We start from the raw sequence: 22,028 nt of genomic DNA, 5'->3' as shown, positions 1-22,028 counted from the left end.
AAGTGCAGTCCCACAATGCATATTTTAAAATTATATTAATAAATTCTAGCTATATTTTAGAAACGTTTCAAACAGATCCTTTTAAACAGAGTTCAATTTTCTCCAATTTGAGACTCAGTGACCCGCTTGTCCACTGAGTTTTGGAAGGCGAATTAGGATTCTTCCAGTTTAAGCAAAATGCAGTACCTATAAAAAATTCACTCCTTTAGAAGTTTTCACATTTTATTGTTATACAGGGGCTGAATTGCAGTGCACTGATCATCAAAAAAAGTCTGTTTAACGTCAAAGTGAAAATAAATCCCTGCAGAACAGTCTAAAGTAGTTACAAAAAATAAACTGAAAATAATTTGCACAAAAATAATTGACTGCTTAAATTGTCTCCCTTTCAAGCCTATACTTCATAAATGTACCTTTCGCAGCCATGACAGCCTTGAATCTGTTTGGACATACGTGTTCCCTCCATTATTTCCCCATATTTTGCTACATTCATTTCCTCACAATCTTTCCAGGGCCTGCTGCAGAGAAGCATCCCCACAGCATGAAGCTGCCACCACCATGCTTCATGGTGCGGACAGTATGTTTTTAATAATGTGCTGTGTTTAAACATGGTGTTTCATCTGATGACCAAAAAGCTCAATTTTGGTCTCATCAGACCACAGAACCTTCAGAATCTCCCATGTGCCTTCTGGCAAGCTATTGCCGAGGCGTCATGTGAGTTTGTTTAACAGTGGCTTTCCCTTTGCCAATTTCCCATAAAGCTGACTCCTGTTCTACAATCTGGCCATCGTTCTACTATTAACTAATGAACACATATTGGTGTTTTCCATTTATGTTAATTAGTTTCCACTTTGTTTTTTGATTTATTTTAACTAATATGTACCTTTATATACTGTATGATAGTTCTTTATTTAGTGAGTGGCATGTCGTATTTCTGAGGGGGCAATGATAGTTCGGCCATCTAGCTCTTTGAAGAGGATTACTTGAATTCCGTTTTGTGTATTGTATTTATCCCATTTTTTGACACCCATTGCATTCCTAACCTGCATGGAAGGGAGTCTCTCTCTGAATTGCCTTTCCCAAGATTTCTTCCATCTGTTGTTTTCTTTTTTCCCCTACAAGGTTTTTTTTTCCTGAGAGTTTTTTCTTGTCTTCTTAGGGAGTCAAGGCTGGTGGGGGGGCTGTCAAAAAAATCCCATTGAGGCATTCCTTGTGTGATCTTGGGCTATACAAGAAATAAACTGTTGTTGGGGAAGCACTGTGGACAGTTGTTATCTCCACAGTCTCTCCAGTCTTTTTCACTGGTAACTCCTTCAGAGTTTTCTTAGGTCTCTTGATGGCTTCCCTCACCAGTCTTCTTGCATGATCACTCCATTTTTCTGGATGGCCTGCACTGCCATACCCTTTCCATTTCTTAATAATTAATTTAACTGGAATCCAAGGGATATTTTGTGACTTGGATATTTCCTTCCTTTGACTTGTACTTTTCAATCAGCTTTTCTCGAAGTAGCTTGGCATGTTTTTTCTTCATTGTGTAGGTTAGGGTGATACTGACTCACCACGAGTTGGACTGTCCACTATGTTAGAAGTGATTTAAAATACAAGGCTGTTTGTGAGATACGCAAAACATTTTGCCTTCCCACAACATATGGCCCAGTGATGTACACCCTTGATGGCAATGTTGACAAGTTGGATCTTGCCCTGGGTACATTTTAGACAATTTGAAATAAGATATATGTCATTGATGGAAAATTATTAGTTGATTTATGGCATGCTTGGTAGATATTGAGCAAGAATGTATTATATAAATGGCTGAATTCCTTTCCTTTTAATAAATGATAATTGAGAGATCCATTTTCTAACATTACCTAGGATCATTAAAGGGGAAATTCTTTTAAATATCTTTATGTTCTACAGAGATGTTGACTAAGTCTTGACCCTAGCCTAGCCATATGCTGCAAATTTTAAACAGTCTCATCAGAAGTAACTCATCCTTAACACTCATGGCTTCTTGTTTAGGCTATAGCAAATGTTGACGGTATTTTCTTTTAAAGAATCTCTTATATATATTTCTCTTCTGGTTCGTCCTGCTTCCACTTCAAAACCGGTTCCGCCCACATGCAGCCGACATGGCATTTCCAAATTCCTATTCGTCGTCTTCCATGTCATGCACTATACTGGCCTGCTGAGCGTAATACATCCAACAAGTACTCGAGGTGCTACCACAACGGTAAAGTAGCTTTACCACCTTTGCAGGAGCCACCTGTGTCTTTACAACAGCTTCTTACACAGCAAACATCAGAAGCTAAAAATTATCGTGAACACATTCGAGAATACAACTCTTCTCTAGCGTTTGCTTCCATGGGTGCACAGATACTGTAACTCAACCTCCTGGCCACGGACCATACTGTTTTAAAATACACAGGCAAATTTATCACCAAATTTCTCCACTATACGCTAACACTTCTATCTCTCCAGGATATGGACAGTTGTATGTTTTTGACACAACGCAAGCTACTGAAGTACACTTACAAAATAAAGCAAACTCTGCATGCAGCGAAAATGTACTTCTCCAGCTAGATTCCATGCTCAGAACCATCAACCCCTTCGCTAAATTATACAAACACATGCATGAAATTGCTCAGTCCAATCCAACAGCATCTGTACGAATGGTTTTCAAGGAAAACCCTAGGCAGGATTTACGACGATACAATGCCCCGACACGTCACACCGATGTTGCAGCGATTTTTGTCGGAGAAGATGGCGAACTGTCTGCCGAAAGGGACATTTGCATCTATCCCATAGGCAACTCCTGTAAACAGATTTCCACGCTCAATATGAATTGCGATCCTTTGGTTTACCCACTTTTATTCCCTTACGGAGACATTGGCTGGCACAAAGATTTACAACATGTTCCCGATAAAAGAACCGCCAAGCAAATAAGGCTTACTCAATGCCAATTTTACGCGTACAGATTAGCAATGAGGAATACATTTAATATTTTGCACTCCAGCGGCAAACTATTCACAACCATATGTCGTAGATGCATATGTTAAAACAGAGGGCACGCGTCTCAACTATCTCAGATTACATCAACAATATCTGCACGTGGAACTATCGGGCGCACTGCAAGCAAACGCTGAAAATAACACCGTACGTGTAGGCAAAATGATCATATTACCGTCCACATTTCCAGGAAGTCCATGATACATGCAACAAAACTATCAGGATGCCATGGCCATAGTACGTATATTCAGAAAGCCTGATTTATTTATCACTTTCACATGTATTCCTACTTGGCCGGAAATTCTACATGCACACTGCATCTTTCAAGAAGTATTTATTTCTTCTTGATTTCTGAATTCCTTTCTCACCGTTTTCTATTCCTATTCTTACACCGCCATATGCTACGGCGGGCATCGGCTAGTATTAGATATATTTTGATTTTTTAACTAATGTTTCAATAATATCAATGAGCAGAAGATGGGTAGTATGCTACAATATCATGTCTTTTCTGAGAATGAACTTTGATTTCAGTACAGGTGGCAATAAAAATTAATAAAACATATTTGTTCAATCTTATTCCCTATCCTTACCAGCTATTTACTGAACATACAAACATTTGTGAGGTAACATCTGTTTATGTAATGCATATGTCTCTGTTATATGTCACTTGGTATATGATTCATAAAAGCAGTGTTAATGTTTGTGATACCCCGTCTGTAGGAATGACAATGAAAATGCATTTTATTACTACAAATATGTGTGATGTGCCATCAGTTGGTATGACAGAGACATGCTGTAGCAACCGGATGGACACACAGATACACAGACACTTATTCTTTTATTATTATGGATAAACAATAATATGTTGACCATGCAGAAAGGTGACACCCTTGAAAAACATTCAAAGAAAATTGTGACACAAAAATGTCACTGTCATAACTAAAAATAAGAGAAGCAAGTCTGGACAGCACAAAAATAAATAAAATGAAATTCAGAGGGCAAAAACTCAGATTCACAACAATTTTAGTGCTTAGGAATAATTTATTCATTTTTATATTTAAATACCAGTTGATCATAAAATATGGATGATAAACAACCGAGGACAAAAGACGTCATTGTACCCAAAAACAGAATTGAAAGCGCCATAACAGAGTACATCAGTGCTAGTGAAAGCATGTAGCACAAAAATGTAACAAAAAGAAAGGGTGGTGTTGGTGTATAATTCTTTTTTGGGAGCTGCTTTCAACACCTATGCTATTGCAGCCAATGTTCTGCCTGCAGGTTTCTTGAGACTTGAAAAAATTTGATGAAAATGTTTGAACTGAATTAGACCACATTTTACATGTGCTAAACACTGTTTACTTAGAACTGACTTCTATTTATTACCTGACAATCTAGTGAAAAGTGCCTTTTCCCACAGCTGTCTAGAGGTGCTTTCTTTTGAAAAAGATTATATCATCCTGAAATGCTACTTTTATATTTTTGACCCAGTTTGTTTTGTCAAAAGTCTTTTGCATGTAGTAAAAGAAGTCTTTTCCAAAAAGTTATATTTGAAGCACAGATGTTCAAAGGAACCATATGCATTGTCAGTATACAAAGCTCTAAAAGTCACAATATTGAGAATATTCCTTATACAAGCTTCCCGTGTTTTATAAAGCTGATCCTTTTCTGACAACATAAAGAAAAAAGTGAAGGGAAGTGCCATCACAGCCACAAGACACGTATAGCAGTCCAACCAGCCAGCCAAACAGTAAAAGATTAAGAAAATAATAAAAAAAACATTAATGGATTAACCAGTGCATGGTGGGCATTTACAGAAGAGAGGTGGCAGTAGGTGTTTGAGTCCAAACCCTTACCATTACAGTTGATTACCGTTTTTGTAATGTAGGCTCTTTTAATACAAAACGGCATACAGAGTGGAGAATGACTTCATATGGAGAGACAGCAAAGATGAGAAGAGGGGAATTTAGAAGTGAAGCTCAGCACTCAGAATGATCCAAGCCCTGAACCATCAATAATAACTTCAAGCAGGCTAACTACCTGACAAAACCAGGATGGAAAAGCAATGAAGCAACCTTCAGTATAAGAAGTTGATTGTAACCAACTGGAGTAAAGGAGACCCACATCTCAAAGAAGATAAGAAACTAAAAGGGCCATGTTTGGGCAGGTCTGTGTGTCTGCTGCATTAGGTTCATGGATGGGACACGTTCATTGTTGAGAGTTGCTCTGGGAGAAGGTCGCTTCGCTTATAGTTCAGCATAAAAGTCATAACAGCGACAGAACAGCTCTAACAACAACAGACGTCAATTATGACACAAATAAGTTTACTCTTAGTTTGTACTAAACACACTTTCATCATACAGTTACCTTCTGCCAACAGACCCTTTAATAAAAGCTGCCAGAGATGAACGCAGTAGTTAGCTGAGGTGCTCTACTGTAGGTGTTTCAGTCCTTATCTTCTGCAGTTGCTGTTGGTACATACATAATTTTGGAGGGTAGAAGATTACGTGCCATAATTTAAAAGTTCAATAGTTTGAGCAGTTCAGCAGCTGTGCTGGTCCAATGTGGCCTGTAAATGGTGGTTATGGAGTCTAAAATGCCAGTGTGTTTCATAACACATTTTGTAACTTTATGATAATACTGTTTTGATACAATAAAATTAGTGTTTAACCTGGAGCTTTGTCCCACCATCCATCCATGCTTAAAAATCTATGGAAAGAAAGAACCTTATTAATGTTTCTCTTGGCAAGGCCTAAGAAACATTTTCTCACAGCATAATAATGAAAACAAGAATGTATAATAAAAAGGATAAGCAAACAATTCCAACATAATGATATGCCACATGAAAGAAGAATATTTCATAAGCAGCTTATATGAGTGCAAAGCTTATTGAATACACAGTCAACAGTGACTCATTAAATATTACTTGACTTATAGTCTGTGTTCAATTTAAGTGAATACAAGATTTAAACAAAAGGTAGAGTGGAAGAAGACCAAACCACGTTGTATTATGGAGACAGGATGAGGAGTTACAAGGAGTGTCAGTCCAGCTGCAGATTAGTTAGAGAGTATATGCCCAATGGTATAATCAGGTCAGCATCTGCATGTCCAGACTGTCATGGATTAATAAGGATCACTTGACAAAATAAAATAAATAACATGGAATATTATTCAATTCAGTAATATCCAAACAAGGGCAGGCGACAAGGAAAGTGAGAACCAATAAAAAATAGAATCCTTTGTGCCCTTGAGCAGTAGCTGAAGACAGAAAAGTCCTCTACTAATATATAAACATCAATGCCAAGCATAAGATTTCCAGGGGAAAGGATGGAGAAAGAGAGGACAGCTGACAAAAAATATTTAAGGGAAGAAGGATAAATATGAACTGACTGAGTTTACAGGTATAGTCAGACATGTCCTCATAGGAACTAAAGATGTGGAGGAACTCTAAAGACGCATCGCCCAGAAAAGCATAGCAATTCTGAGGAGCACTGTACATAGAAATGGGGTAATTCAATTCCAGAATTCAAAGGGCAACAGTAAGAGGCTCAAAAGAGACACCCGATAGTAAAGGGGGAAGGAAACAATGTTGTCTGACATCTATGTGATTAATAAAAATTGGAAGATGGGTGAATTAGTAACTGCAGTTTATAATTGAATTATGAAATATAACTGATGAAGGTAAGGAATAAAGAGTCTTGATCGTGTTAATAAAATCCCCATTAGACACCATAAACCTTAAAATCTGCCCAAGAAAGGTCAGGTTCATTCAGTTGAATGCTTTTATCACAGCTAGTAAAATAAGGGCAGCTGAATGGGGTAAAATAGGGCTGCATAAACAATGTGTATGTGAAAGAGTACCATACTAGAATGATCACATCACACTTAGGAAGATTCACAGAAGCAGAGGCAGGTGTAAAGTAGCACTTTATTCTGAATCAGTGACATGTCCTTGGCTACCTGCCTGTATTCCTGAAAGAATACAGTGTTGATTTCTTTTTATTTTTTCACCAAAGATTATTGAGAATCTTTGACTTCTTAACAGAGGCAACTATTATGTTAGCCAGTGGGGCAAAGGATGAAAACTGTGAATTAAAAAAAAAGGATACAAATGAAAGAAAGGCCCATCCCATACCTGGGGACCAGGCAACATATGAACATAAACAAGGACATTAAACAACATAATATCAGTGAAAGACAGCACAGAGTTGACAGTAAAGCATTGTTGCGCCTCACTCTTGGAGGTCAATCAATGATTAAGGTGATATGAAAACTACCCACCCTACCTTCAGAGTGTCAATGAATAGTAAATGAAGATGGCAGTGATAGTGTATACAGACAAGTCCAAAAGAAGGAGATAAGAATAAGAAACCAGTTAGTTTTGTTGCAGGGGATCATCAACGTAAGGCTAATGCCAAATGAGATGGGAAAACAACAGGATCTCAATGATAACAACAGGAACTATGCACATTTAAACTATGTCATGAAGTTGAAAGTCAGGCTATGATGAAGAGAATAGAAAAGCACAGAAGAAAAAGTGGTACAAATACTTAATCTAAAGTAGAAAAGCAGGTACTAGAAGACTGGGCAGTCAAAGTACCATATGAACGAAAGTGGAAGCAGCTATTATGTGGAGAATGTGCTAATGGAATGGAAATTGTCAGTAGCCTTGAGAGCTTGCTGCAAGTCATCACAAATCACTTTTTCTGAGGTGTTAGTGAGCTTGAGACGTACTGGGTACAGAAGAAACAGATGCAACCCAACTTCACAAGCTGTTTTCATTGTAATTGTCCTTGCCTTCCTAGTCTAAGCTATCATTAGAATAAAATTAGGGAACAGATGTAGTTGCTTATCCTTAAAGGATAATTAGGATTTTTTCAGGCCTTCAGGAGTAATGTCTAATGGTCACAATCATTAAGAAACCTTATACTCATTGGTTTGGACAGGACAATCTTCTATCGGGAGACAACTCTCTAACTATTTTCAGCTATCAGGGAAAAATCTCACTGGCAGCAAAATTAAGCCAGCCAAAGCTTTCTTTTTTGTTTGTAGAAATTGTGCCATCATACTTCTGTATAAGCCTAAGTGTGAGTTCCCAGTTGTGATTCAAAGGAAATAGTTTTGCATTTCAGTCATAACATGAGAATTGAAAGAGTAAGAAGAGTGTTTGAGACTATAAATCTAAATCTACTAGAAATGTTCTATTTGGAAAGTGTAGAACACAAATATTATATTTATTCTGAGAAACAATGAGTAAATAAAAGATAGATAGATAGATAGATAGATAGATAGATAGATAGATAGATAGATAGATAGATAGATAGATAGATAGATAGATAGATAGATAGATAGATAGAATCCTTACCAGGAAAAGAAAATCCGAACACATTTCTCCAGTTTTGATGTCACTACACTGGTTACCTGTGTCATTCAGAATTGACTTTAAAATTCTGCTTATGGTTTATAAAGCCTTAAATAATCTCGCCCCATCTTATATATCGGAATGTCTGACACCTTATATTCCAAATCGTAACCTCAGATCCTCAACTGAGTGTCTCCTTAGAATTCCAAGAGCAAAACTTAAAAGAAGTGGTGAGGCGGCCTTCTGCTGTTATGCACCTAAAATCTGGAATAGCCTGCCAGTAGGAATTTGCCAGGCTAATACAGTGGAGCACTTTAAAAAACTACTGAAAACACATTACTTTAACATGGCCTTCTCATAACTTCACTGTAATTTAATCCTGATACTCTGTATATCCAATTCATTATAATAACTATTCATTCAAAATCTGTACTAACCCCTACTCTCTCTTCTGTTTCCTTTTCCGGTGTCCTGTTGGTGGTGGCGCATCTACCCAAAGCACCATGATGTTCCAACAATGATGGATGGATTAAAAGCCAGAAGTCTGTATGACCATCAGCATCAAGTGACTCCATGAGAACCCTAACTACAAAGAGGACTATTTCATTTATGTTAGGTAGAATGCCCAGAGGGGACTGGGCGGTCTCGTGGCCTGGAACCCCTACAGATTTTATTTTTTTCTCCAGCCTTCTGGAGTTTTTTTTGTTTTTTTCTGTCCACCCTGGCCATCGGACCTTACTCCTTTTCTATGTTAACTAATGTTGTCTTATTTTAATTTTGTATTTTGTCTGTTATTTTTCTTTTCTTCATTATGTAAAGCACTTTGAGCTATTTTTTGTATGAAAATGTGCTATATAAATAAATGTTGTTGTTGTTGATAGATAGATAGATAGATAGATAGATAGATAGATAGATAGATAGATAGATAGATAGATAGATAGATAGATAGATAGATAGATAGATAGATAGATATGTCTTTATTTCTCTCTTTAGGGAGAAATCTTATTTTTTATGCAGAAAGCCAATAAATAAGTCTATATATCTAAAATGCGAGTGTCTATCCATCTGTCAAGCAATTACTCACAAATGGGACTAGAGTCTTGATCTTGGTATTAATTGAAATCATATGACCTGATATCTGGAAATTCAAAAACAATTAAGGTAACAGCAGTCTAGTGGGTACTTTACTGGTGGGCAAAAGTGTTTATTGTAACTGAAGCATGGTCACCACAAGCCCATTTGCTTTTATTCCCTTCCTTGCTACTACCTCCAGGGGGGGTAACAGTAGATCCCATAACTGAACCTGCCTTCTTAGTTATCTTGTTGATTTGGTGGGCCTCTCTTGAAGTGATGTTACCAGCCCAGCAAATTACAGCTTAGAAAATCAGACTGACCATCACAGAGTTATAGAAGATGTGAAAGATGTCAATTCCCTCATTAAAGGGGGTGACAAACATCACTGTTTTTTTTACTAAACTCCGGTAATTCTTCATATTTCTTCAGTATTCTACTGAAGCATCTGCTCCTGTTTTGACCAGGCTTCCCCTACTGGCCAGGGATAAAATTACATAGTTGAAAAGAAACTTTGACATCAATGGTCACAGACACAGCAGCACTACTTTATATGACTACACATCAATAATAATGTGAGATATCCAGGAGTGTCTTGGTAGCTTAGATGAACTAGTCTCATTCTAAACTTTGTTTTTGTCCAGAAATCAACTAGCAGCCTCACTCCATATGAGCACTGCTGGTATTGTTAGCTTAATTGAATTTATATTCATAAATATTTTACAAACTAATGTTATCTGAACTCCTTTTTTAAGACATATCATACAAATCTTTTTTAACTGTTACATTACTGGACAGTTTTATGAATGTGAACAACGCAAAGACTTGTACCTCGTATTTGTAAATCTCTTTAGGTGCCCTGTTCCCGTCTGCAGAAGAGTGTGCTATATAAGAATAAATTTGAAAAAGAACAAACTGTCAATAGCTGCACTTTCTATTTGTGAAGATAACACCCTTCCCCCAATGCCAGCTATTTGCCTGGTGTGAAGATGCTCTTAGCACATCTCTCCTCCCAGGCAGCAGTGTCTATTGCTGCTTTTTCCTCAGCAGACCTCACACCCTCACTTCCCACATTTTTCTGCTCACTGGAGTTAAAGGAATTCCTCTTCTGTTCACATGTCCCCCGGTGAGCAGCATCCACCATCTACTTTTGTAATATACCACTGAAGATGATCAAATGATTAACTTAACATCTGTTAGAAATGCAATTCAATAAGTAAAAAAGTGACATTTAAAAAGCAATACATAAAAATAAGTGCATTTAATACAAATATGAAGTAACTTCATCAATGACAATTGTATCTGTTCATAGTTTTTTTAAACCCCATGGTGAGAAGAAAGAATGGGAGGACCCCTGATCAATTAAAGTTTCTGTTTTTGAAGGATAAGTCATAGGATGGTAACAAATGTCATCTCAACTGTTTGGAGGCAGGAAAGAGAAAAGATTCCAGTGAGCATGTAAGGTATGGTGCATTCTTTCTGTAATTTCAAAAATTACAGAATTTATGTTGCCTCCTCTGTAACATACTGTATATTTATTCAATTTCTAAACATGCTTTTATCAATTTCTGAGGCCCATTTAGGGCACTTTGACAGTTCATCTCTAAAGAAGAATTTGTTAGGTTTATTGGCAAGTCTAAATTATCACTGTGTGTGGTTGGTGTATTGTAAGTTAACACTGTGATGGACTGGGGTCTCTCCATCATTGTTTCCTACCTTGCATCAAGTGCTGACTGGATAGATTCCAGTCTTCCATGATCCTCAGTTGGATTAAGTTTCTTTGTGAATGTATGTATCGATGGCATTTGTTGTGAAACAACAGGGCTGTTGTGAAAAATTCCTTTAAAAAAGTTTAATGCTGTCTTTTCACTGATTGTAGAACTGAGTGAGTGAACATAGGTGTTAAAATGTGTCTTTCCTGTCAATGCCATCAGTGTAGGCTATTTTCAGAGTGTTCTTCAATGTTCTCTTAGTTGGACATAAACTGCTCCAGACAAAGAATAGGTGGCAGAAAATAGGTGATTAAAATGCTGTGGAAGTTTTTTTAAAATGTTAAAAAAACATCAAGGAAGATTACAAAAACAAAAATGGTGAACATGTTCATGATATCGGGAACATTGGACACAAGATGGGAAACAACTCTGGAAAAGGTGCTTGTCTATTATAGAGTTCACTCACTACGCTCTACCCAAGATCTTCATTCTAGTGTTCTCTTTAACTCAGTGAAAATATAAAGACTGTGTGCTTAACACAACTGATCAAGTGTCAGGCATTAGAGAATGGCACCACTTAGAGCAAATTTTGAAGAAGACCATTGCCAGGTATGAGAAACTTGGATAGCTTTGGCAAACTGCAAATGCTTTACTAAAAGGTTTGATTTAAGTTACTATGGGGTAGTGTAGAAGAAGAATGTTCTCCTCAGCACCATGTATTAGTAAATTAGAATCTTTATAATAACTATTTTGTAACTTGCCAGTGAGAGACGCTTTGGCTTATGAACTAACAAAAATATGTTATTCCAGGGTTCAGGAGAAATAGTGTCCAGATGAATAAAATGTAAGCTGTTTCTTGTTTTTCCCTTTCTCAGAGTGAATGTTTCAGGGACAAGGTCACAAGGCTGCAGAACTGTACATGTAGTTTATGCAAAGGCGTCTCTCCTGTGCTTAGCTTCCAAAACACAGATAATGCTTAGCTCAACAGACATATTGTTTAACTTTACTGTTTTGATAAGGATGTTCTTTCTGTCTTATTAATCATGAGATGCTGAAGTATAAAAAACCCCTCCTGGCTTTTGATCAGGGTTCAATTGAGCTTTGCGGCAATAAGTTATACTCTTTTGAATCTCTACATACTGTGACTCCAAATTAATAAACAGGAGAATTTAGAAACTATTATCTGTCTGCTTTTCAGTGTGCCTTTTTCGTCCACAGTAGTAAGACTATGCAAGTTCTTTTTATACTCCTTCCTTTCTTTGATGTTTGGCAGCTGCTAATTGCAATTTCTCAGTATCATATGAATATCGTATTCATTGACCATATACTCAGCCTGGGCAATTACTCCTCTTCCTTGGCCCCTCTCACCTGTTGGGTCCTTCAAGGATCTATTTCTTTGACCTATTCTTTTTCACTTTACATATTGCCCTTAGGATCAATTTTCAAGAAACATAACATTTCTTTTCATCGCTACGCAGATGATTCACAGATATATCTTCCACTGAAACAGATCAATACAAATTCTCTTAAACCTTTATTGAAATGTCTGAAAGATATTAAAATATTGATGTCACTAAATATTCTTAGTTTAAATGATAAAAAAAGAGAATGCATGTTTTGGACCTTCTGATCTTATTTATGCTCCTACAAAAAACCTTGGGCCTTCAATCACTTACTATAAATCCTTCACAAAAAAATCTTGGTGTGATTTTTGGTAATGCCCATTATAAATGTCTGTTTCTATCAGCTCAGGGTACTAGAAAATGTCAAGCCTCTTCTTTCTGCAGAAGATTCTCAAAAACTAATTTATGCTTTTGTCTCTTTTCAGCTTGACTATTGCAACTGAATATGCACTGGACTTAATCAGTCACTCCTTGCTAGTCTTCAACTACTCTAGCGCACTGTGGCCAGGCTCCTAACAGACATACGAAAACGCAACCCATTAGGCCAATTTTAGCTTCTCTTCACTCGCTTCCTGTTCGCTACAGGACTGAATTTAAAATTTTCTTTGTTTTTAAGTCTCTGAACGGTTTAGTCCCCTCTTAGCTTACTGATCTTTTACACCCTTTCTCTCCTTCAGTTACTGGTCATGCTGAGGTCTTGACTTAAGATCTGTGGGGACTGTGTCTTTGCTGTAGCTGCCCCTAAGCTTTGGAACAGTATACCTTTTTATGTAAGGTTAGCACCAACTTTGGTCATGTAAATCCAGTCTGTAAACCTTTTTGCCTTAGCTTTTTAAATGTGTATCAGAGTACTGTTTTTTGAAATGTATTTATATATTTTGGTTTATTCATTTACTGTATCTAAATATTTATTGGTGTATTTATGAAAACTATAGAGCACTTTGGTCAACTTCTGTTGTTTTAAATGTGCTCTGTAAATAAAACTGACTTGACTTGTGTCAGAGGGGGACATTTTTTTGTGCACTGGGTGGTTCCATTAGGCACCCATTGTTGGGACTGGGGGTGAGAAGTTAAAAGGCTGTCTGCAGGATGTAGGTATTTGCCGTTTTGCAAAGGAGTCACTTTGGCTGTTTGAGATTATAAACAATACCAAGTTGTGTTGTCTGCGGTGGGTTGGCACCCTGCCCAGGATTGGTTCCTGCCTTGTGCCCTGTGTTGGCTGGGATTGGCTCCGGCAGACCCCTGTGACCCTGTGTTCGGATTCAGCGGGTTGGAAAATGGATGGATGGATGGAAGTTGTGTTGTGATAACAGAACTGCTCCTTCTTTGGAGGATGTTTGTATTTACCTGAAATTAACATGTTTGACAATATTGGTTTCTAATCAGCAGATCTGTACTCATTAATGGTTGGTATCAATACATTTTGTTAACTTGTGTTTTCATTAATTGTTAAACCCAGGAAATTTAGATGTGCCATTGTTTAAACTGATTGTCCAGGACTGACAACGGCAGGAGAAGGCAGAAGAGGGACAGTCCACTGAGAATGCTGCCAAGACACGTGGACAGAGCACAGGGGCTCATAGGCAGACGAGGGTACCTGGCTGGCACAATGTGAGGCACAAGGACGGCAAAACGTCCAGGGAGGAAGAGACAGCTCCACATGGAGATGCCAGATGTGGGTCCAACGAGAGAGGGAAGCCGCATGAAAGGACCAAGCAAAGCTGGCAGACGAGAAATGAGGCGTGCCTAGGTCACAGCAACACAAGGAGCCCAGAGTGGAAAAAAAAGGAACGACGAAGAGATGCTGACAGGGATTCAATGATTTGACAAAACTTCTCTTGGGAAACGAGTGTCCGGTGAACAGAGTGCATCCGTGGACAGTTGAACAATTAAGTGTTGGGGTAACACAGTGCACAAACTGGACTCTGCACCACTAAAGGTTGTATCCTCCAATTCTTGTTTTTAACGGACTTTTAGAGCGTGGACTGTGTGTTTTCCTTTTAAAAAAAAGGAAATTCGTTCCTGATATGTTTAGATTTTGTTATGTTCGTTTATCTTTTTAATGTACTTTATATTGTCTTGTGTAATAGAAGTTAGTGTTGCTTTTTCTGAAATTACTGTTGTGTCTTTCATTGTGTGTGTTACTCACCGCCCAATTTAAAGAAACCTGTGTGCTATTATCAGTAAATTTCAAGAGTTCCCAGTCTCTTAATAAAACTGGGTGGCGTAGTCGGATATATTAATGGTGTCTAAGTTAGATTTCCTGTAAGTGTGACCAGACACCTGTTACACCTGATGTGAACTGTTAAATGCCCTGTGCCAATTGTGGTACTGTTAAATTACAGAATGTTCATTAAACAGAAGTGACAAAAGGATGTGGCACTTGCGTATTTTAAGACACTATGACTTGAATGGAACCCAAAGAAAACCATGACAACTATTTACATCTGTGAGAGCACACTTTCACTCACTCTCTCCGCTCCAATTGTTGATGAGCTCCTTAACATTCCCACGTTATGGCAACTTAACTTTCTAAAATGTGTTTAATCCAATTAAGGGTATATGGGATTAAAGGCTACCCTGGTAGAAAGCTAGTCCAGCAGGGGTGCCAGTTAATTGCAAAGCCGCCAGACCCAAATGGCAGCAATTTAGAGTTACCATTTAAGATAAAGAACATGTCTTTGGAATGTGGGAGGAGAAGTGAGAACACATAAGGATTGGAACAGGACTGGAACAAAGGACACCAGCGCCATGAAGGAGCAGTCTAACTGCTGCACCAAACTGCTTCCACACAAACATACACAATTTGAAATTATTTTTCAGCTTTAATCACAGGATAAATACAGTAGGTTAAAAGCTGGGGAACTGGCATGTGGTGTTCAAGTTACAAAATTTAAAAACAATTTAAAGTGGCGCATTTTTTGTATATAGAAGCTTATATGTAAAGAAACTACTTTTAAGTATTTTTTTAAATTTTGTTCCTTTTTTTCTTAGTTACTGTGGCATACAGAGATACCCTTGCATGCTGACAGTATACACTGGTGTCGACTTGGTGCTATCCATAGCCGTGTGTGTGTATATGCGGTGTATCTTTAGATGTAACTGGTTTCTCTGTTACTGTGCTTCTTGGAAAGAAGTGGTCATTAATGGAAAATGAAAAACAAGGACAAATGCATATGTAGAAGTGTAAACACTTGTTTTAATAATTCATTCTTAAACCATATCTGGTTTCACCTCATATTTTCTTTGGTAGATGATGTTAAGTACATTAATAAATCCTGAAATACGACTAGGCAATGATTTTTAATGTACAGTCAATGAATCACTGTGGCCTTCAATTACTAGAGCTCTGCAGATGTTTGTTCTTAGGACATGATCATGCTGGCTAGGTACCAACAGAGTACAAACAACATCATAGGTTCAGTACTGATATAGCTCCAAATCATAGCTAATATCAGGAATTATCTTTTTACCTATTTACATTTTCATCCAAGAAAGCACAATATACTTCTCACTGCTTCTTCTACTAGCAGCCTGAAGTTGTATGCCATTCCTGCTTATAATGCAGGCCATGCAGTCCCAGGCTTCACACATCCACTGACAGACTCTGAACCATAAAATACAAACTTGCAGCTGACAGTATATTCAGCTATAAAAACTACCACTCAGTTCTTATCTGTGATTTCTGGTTACTGGCATACAAACACATTTAAGATGATGTTAATATAAATGTCATTAGTAAACGGAAAGTAATGCACCCTGATATGAAAGAGATTACTCTTATAAAGTGCTTACTAAAAGTTAACTTATAAACAACTAAGTAGTGAACCTGTCTATAACTGATTTGTGTCGCATGAACAAGCATTGAAGATTTTTAAGCATGTTTGGCCAAGAGGTGCCATTTAATGACAAGAATACCGTCACCAGTTCTGAAGACTGTTACTTTCAACTGTGATAAATGTATTAAAGAGACATGGGGGCAATTCGCTGAAGCTCCTTAAAGAATTTGCACTGTGATCTGTTCTGTGTGCTCTGATAGTTTTGAAAAACCACAAGAAAATCTGATTTTCATGGGAATTTTTCACTACATTGTACCGTCAAGGATTTTTCCGCCGATGTGTGTACGTCCAGTGTAGACATTTTATTATAGATGGAGATACTTTTTGTAAGCAATGTGAAAACTCTAGTATGAACTCAGATCATTTCATTTAAAAGTACCGTTTTTAAATTAATCTGATTTAGTTTGGACATAACCATTGGTGGTTTGTAATGCAGACACCCCCCAAATATTTTAAAAACTCTACATAAATTAAATTGGTAATATGAAATAATCATGAAATAAATTTGTTTATTTGCACAACGTGCCTGGTGTCAGCACATGTCAACATTAATTCAAAATTGGTTCCGACTTGTATTTGTTTAATTTCTGTGTGAAAAAAAAAATTCTGTGTGAATACTTATATTTCCGGAGTAAAGGACACCGGCCAAATGAGTGTCTTTGTAAGTACATGATCTTTTGGCAAGCAGATGACCTGAGGCAGATCTTTAATTGGTTGCTTACAGATTTTATTGTAGACACAGCTCTCTGATCCCCATACATGCTCAAATGTATCATCAGCAAATTAGTATCATTTTAGGTTTTTTTAATCTAATGTGATTGGACAATCATGAACACACTATGTCATGTTGACGCCAATAGTTCACCGTTCACACCCCCATATAACACTATGTAACTACAAATGAGCGAGCATGACTTTAAGAAGATGGCATCTTCATAAATCAATCACTTGAAGAAAAAAAGAAGATAAAGTAGCTTGGATTGGACCGACCTGACTTAAGAATTCAGCAGCAGGCAAGTAATCGAGGACGAGTTTGCACACTGACTTTTTCCAGCTCTTGTTATAATAAATGGATAGGGCAGGTCTTTGTGTGTGTGTAATTATTTGCAAGGAGATCAGTTCCTGAGATTTTTAAATTCCTGAGTTTTTAATGCTGCTTTTAGTGTTATTTTATGTAAGTGATCGGTTCTCTAAACCAGGGGTAGGCAACGTTGGTCCTGGAGTGCCACAGTATGTGCAGGTTTTTGTTCCAACCCAGTTCCTTAACGAGAACTCAATTATTGCTGATGAAGCACATATTGCTTAAGTGACATTTTAATGCTTCATTTTAGTGGTCTCGCTTGTTAAGGTTCTCCAACCTTAATTGCTTATTTCAATCTTAAACTGCTGCATTCAGTGTTTTAATTGCTCCTTATTAGCAATAAGATGTAAAACAGGGGTAGGCAATGTTGGTCCTGGTGAGCCGCAGTGGCTACAGGTTTTCATTCAACCCAATTGCTTAATTAGAAACCAATCATTGCCAATCTCAGACCTTATTTAATTTTATGGCTTGTTAGTCTGTGCAATGTAAGGCTTTTATATCATAGATTTTTTTCCTTTCCAAGGATATCATCCAAATGATTTGAAGCCTAAAACAGATAATTTTCAGTCTGTCACATTTTTCTATTAAGTGTTTTATTAAATCAAACTGTGCATGATGAACACACACAGATGTAATTGGAAAAAAGCTAGCTGGAGAACTGCTGGCTGCTTTGTCTTTTACATCTTATTGCTAATAAGGAGCAATTAAAACACTGAATGCAGCAGTTTAAGATTGAAATAAGCAATTAAGGTTGGAGAACCTTAACAAGCGAGACCACTAAAATGAAGCATTAAAATGTCACTTAAGCAATATGTGCTTCATCAGCAATAATTGAGTTCTCGTTAAGGAACTGGGTTGGAACAAAAACCTGCACATACTGTGGCACTCCAGGACCGACGTTGCCTACCCCTGCTCTAAACCATGCTTTGAAAAGGCTAAGAATGCTGTGGTGCCTAAGCCTGTAATGTAACCTAGTTGCCTCCATAACAAAGGACCTTCTTTTACAAGGCATTCTGCTGTTCCTGCATCTATAAGCAAAATACCCACCATTAGTAATCATAGAAGCAATTCAGCACTGTGCTAAATAATGTTAATTATTTCATAAAACAGAAACTAAATATTAATAAATACAAACAAGCAAAATTATTTGCATATAACATGACGATACACTTGGTATGTTGTAATTCAGGTGGTTTGTTATTCTTGCAAGCATTTCAAAATCAGTCTTTGATGCTCCTGTTCCATGCTGCATGCTACCTTTTTTTTTTAATATCTTTAACAAAAACAGATCTACTCTGGCATCTGAAAATGTACACAAACTTGTGTGCCTTAGCAACTGGTTGAATGTTAAGAAGGAAAAATAATGATGACAGTGGCCTTGAGCAACATTACAGACTTGTCCAAAATATTGCATTTTATTTGTCATAAGTTTGACAGTAAATGGGATTTCTGAAATACTCTGAGAATTATTTCCAACCGGTCCTCTGGTTTCCTCACACAAGGTGACTCCAAAGTAATGGCCTAGCGTTGAGGATATTCAGTGATAGACTGGCACCATGTCTGGGGCTGGTTCAACTCTTGGTCCTGATGCTGCAGAGGTAGGCTTCAAATTCCCAAAAACCTAAACGGAATAAGCAGGCTCACTGAACGTAGTTTATCCAGTATAGAGCTGTGAGGACTCAAAGACCATTTAAGTGGCAGCAGAGTTAAGGAAAGAATTAAATATGGAGCACCAATTAATCAGAGGCCTGCTATGGTATACAGTATAATTTTAATTTTATTCTTTGTTAAACTGAAATAAATTGAAAATGGGTTATTTTTGCTTAGTGGTCTTCAATGGCAATTCAATGAAAGCTGTGACAAATTCAAAGGTAGATACAAATACAAACTTTACAAATCACTAATTACATAATGCGTACAGAGATATATTTACACAGACTGGAAACAAAGTGCTTTAAAACAAATTAATATAAATTGAATCCAATAATATCTGTCCATTATTTAGTTGTTAAACATTAACATGCTTCTGTCCAGAAATACTGTACCTTAATGGTGATGAGGGAAAAAAATGAAATAAATCGATAGATGAACTGATTTTTCCACGATCAGCTGTCATTTTCTGGACGTTTGTAGATGTATGTTGTTTTCACACTGTTTACCCTGTAAACTTTATTTAAAAAGGCACATTCAATGAGCAATCCTATCCTACACATTTAAAAGTGTTTACTTGTCCAAATATTGTAGTTAAGTATTTGTGAGGAAAATAATACAAAGGAAAAAAGCCAAATTTCACCATGTTAACATTGTGGTTTTCCTGCTATCTTGCTCCCATGAGAGAAACTGCAGCTTTTGTCACAAGCTTATTGTAGACATATAAATGCTACACTAATATGTGACAGGGGTGTCTGCTAAGTCCTCCACAATATTCTGTCTTCTCATGTCTTCTAATTTTAAATTGTAACTGTCTGTTCAAATAAGCATATTAGAAAAAAAATTCAGGCATGTTCTCAGGCAGCATTAACTCTATGGTTTTTAAGATGCACTCAGTATGTTTTTAACTCAGGCTTTAATAACTTGACTACACTTTCTTTAACAACCTTTTATGGAAAAGGGATTACAAAAATGTATTACAGTATTAAATGAAATCTATAAAAGGTATTTTAATTAAAAATACCATTTAGAAGAAAAATAGGATTTGAATGCTTAGCTAGTATGCAATTGGCTCATTTGATGTATTATAATGGGTTATTCAGTTTAACCAAAAACTAAATAATATTCAGCATTCTCCATCAGCAACCTACTCATGCAGTCACACAATGTAAGCCTGAGGCTATTCAAAGCTCAAACAAAAAAAAAATCAAACATGTGCAGTACATAAAGGCTTTACTTGTTCAACAAAAAGAAGAAAGGCTATACATGGTGTGCTTTTTCTTTACAAAACACTCTACATTCCATGAATCGTATATTAAATATGTGTGTATTTAATAACTTTCTTTGCACTCTGTCCCATAAGAACTAATGCAGTCTAATTTTGGAATATTACACAATCTTCTCTGTTGTTATTGCATATCAGTACATTTTTTAATAGTCTTTTTAAGGATGATGCCAAAAAACTGTGAGTATAAAATATTAGGTTAGCTAATTGAAAGCGAAACTGTAGTATGAATATTTTAATTGAAAATAATAAGGTATAATCTATTTTTGAAGCAAATCTGCTTAATAAACATGGAGACTTTAAGATATAATTGCAATTAATGGTTCGCCAACTGCTTGCTCCAGTTTAGAGTCACAGGGAGTGTCTATGGCAGCAGTGTAGGACAAAAAGTGAAAAGCACGGCCGGTGTGTTAGTCCAGTCCATACCTTCACTCACTCTCAGGCCAAACACAGAGTTACCAGTAAGCCAAAACTATACGCTTTCAGATGAGAAAAAAACGAGTATTTGGAGAACACCCATGAAGACAAATGGAGAATGTGCAAACATAATGAAAGCTGTTGGACAGGAATTTGAATTGAGATTTATGAAATTGTGAGGCAGTAGTGTTAACCAGTGCACCTCACTAAGTTAACTAAGTTCTGAAAATGACCTTCATTCTAATTTAAAGATTGCCCATTTGCACAGCCTTATAGTTACAGGGATCCGAGATTGATTAACCTGTCTAATACTCTATTGCAGAAGTCTAGACAAAAAAAAGGGAAGAAAAAGACTCTTGATTTACCATATAATCAAGAGCTTATCAGTTTTCTTTGTGTACGGTTGTATAAATGTGCCCAGTTTCTAACTGCCATTATGTCCAGGCCTGATACTCTAGGGCTGGATTCTGACTGCCCATGGCTCTGTAATGGAAAACAGCTGTTCACAAGCAAATGGATAGATTTACTTTTACATTACTCAGGAGCCTAGGCTGTTTTCTTATTTAAATGTCACACTTTGTTTTATATTTTGTCTTTCACTGACCATACTATGTTGTATTATATGGACCTTTACTAAGTACTAAGAAATAAATATAAGTACAAAAAAGTCAAAGTGCCCATGCGTCTGAATTTGAATAGGCAAATCTGGCAAATTACAAATGGATACACAGGCCATGAAATAGGATAGACCTAAAAACTGAACACAATAAGCTCCTGTCTATTACAAAATTGAATTGTACAAGTTAGATCCATCAATAACTTGCAGCTCTTGATTGCTATTCATCCTAATAGAGAACTCTTACTTACTTCTAAAGTCAAGATGTAATTCCAAAGGCCTCAAGCAATTAAGTAATGGCTTATATGCACTCTACATTTAATATTTAATAAGGTTTAAACAGACTACAGGGACAAAATGTAGTGTCCTAACAGCAGTGGACTCCTTATAACTCAGCTAGCTGAAAAACTTGCTGTCAAAATTACAAAATCCTCCACAAAACTCTGCTTTAACTTTCAAGGCTTTTATCACCAGTACCTCAAACAGTCACTGCATATCTCATATAAAACTTGGATACATGTAACAACTTCTCATGCCAGGTCTCTTACAATAGTCAATGAACATTCATTTAGTCTTCTGTTTCCTACTC

Source organism: Erpetoichthys calabaricus, chromosome 3, assembly GCF_900747795.2.
Source record: "Erpetoichthys calabaricus chromosome 3, fErpCal1.3, whole genome shotgun sequence".
NCBI classification, from domain to species: domain Eukaryota; kingdom Metazoa; phylum Chordata; class Cladistia; order Polypteriformes; family Polypteridae; genus Erpetoichthys; species Erpetoichthys calabaricus.
The sequence above is the reverse complement of the archived record's forward strand: the minus strand, read 5'-3'. Positions refer to the sequence as shown.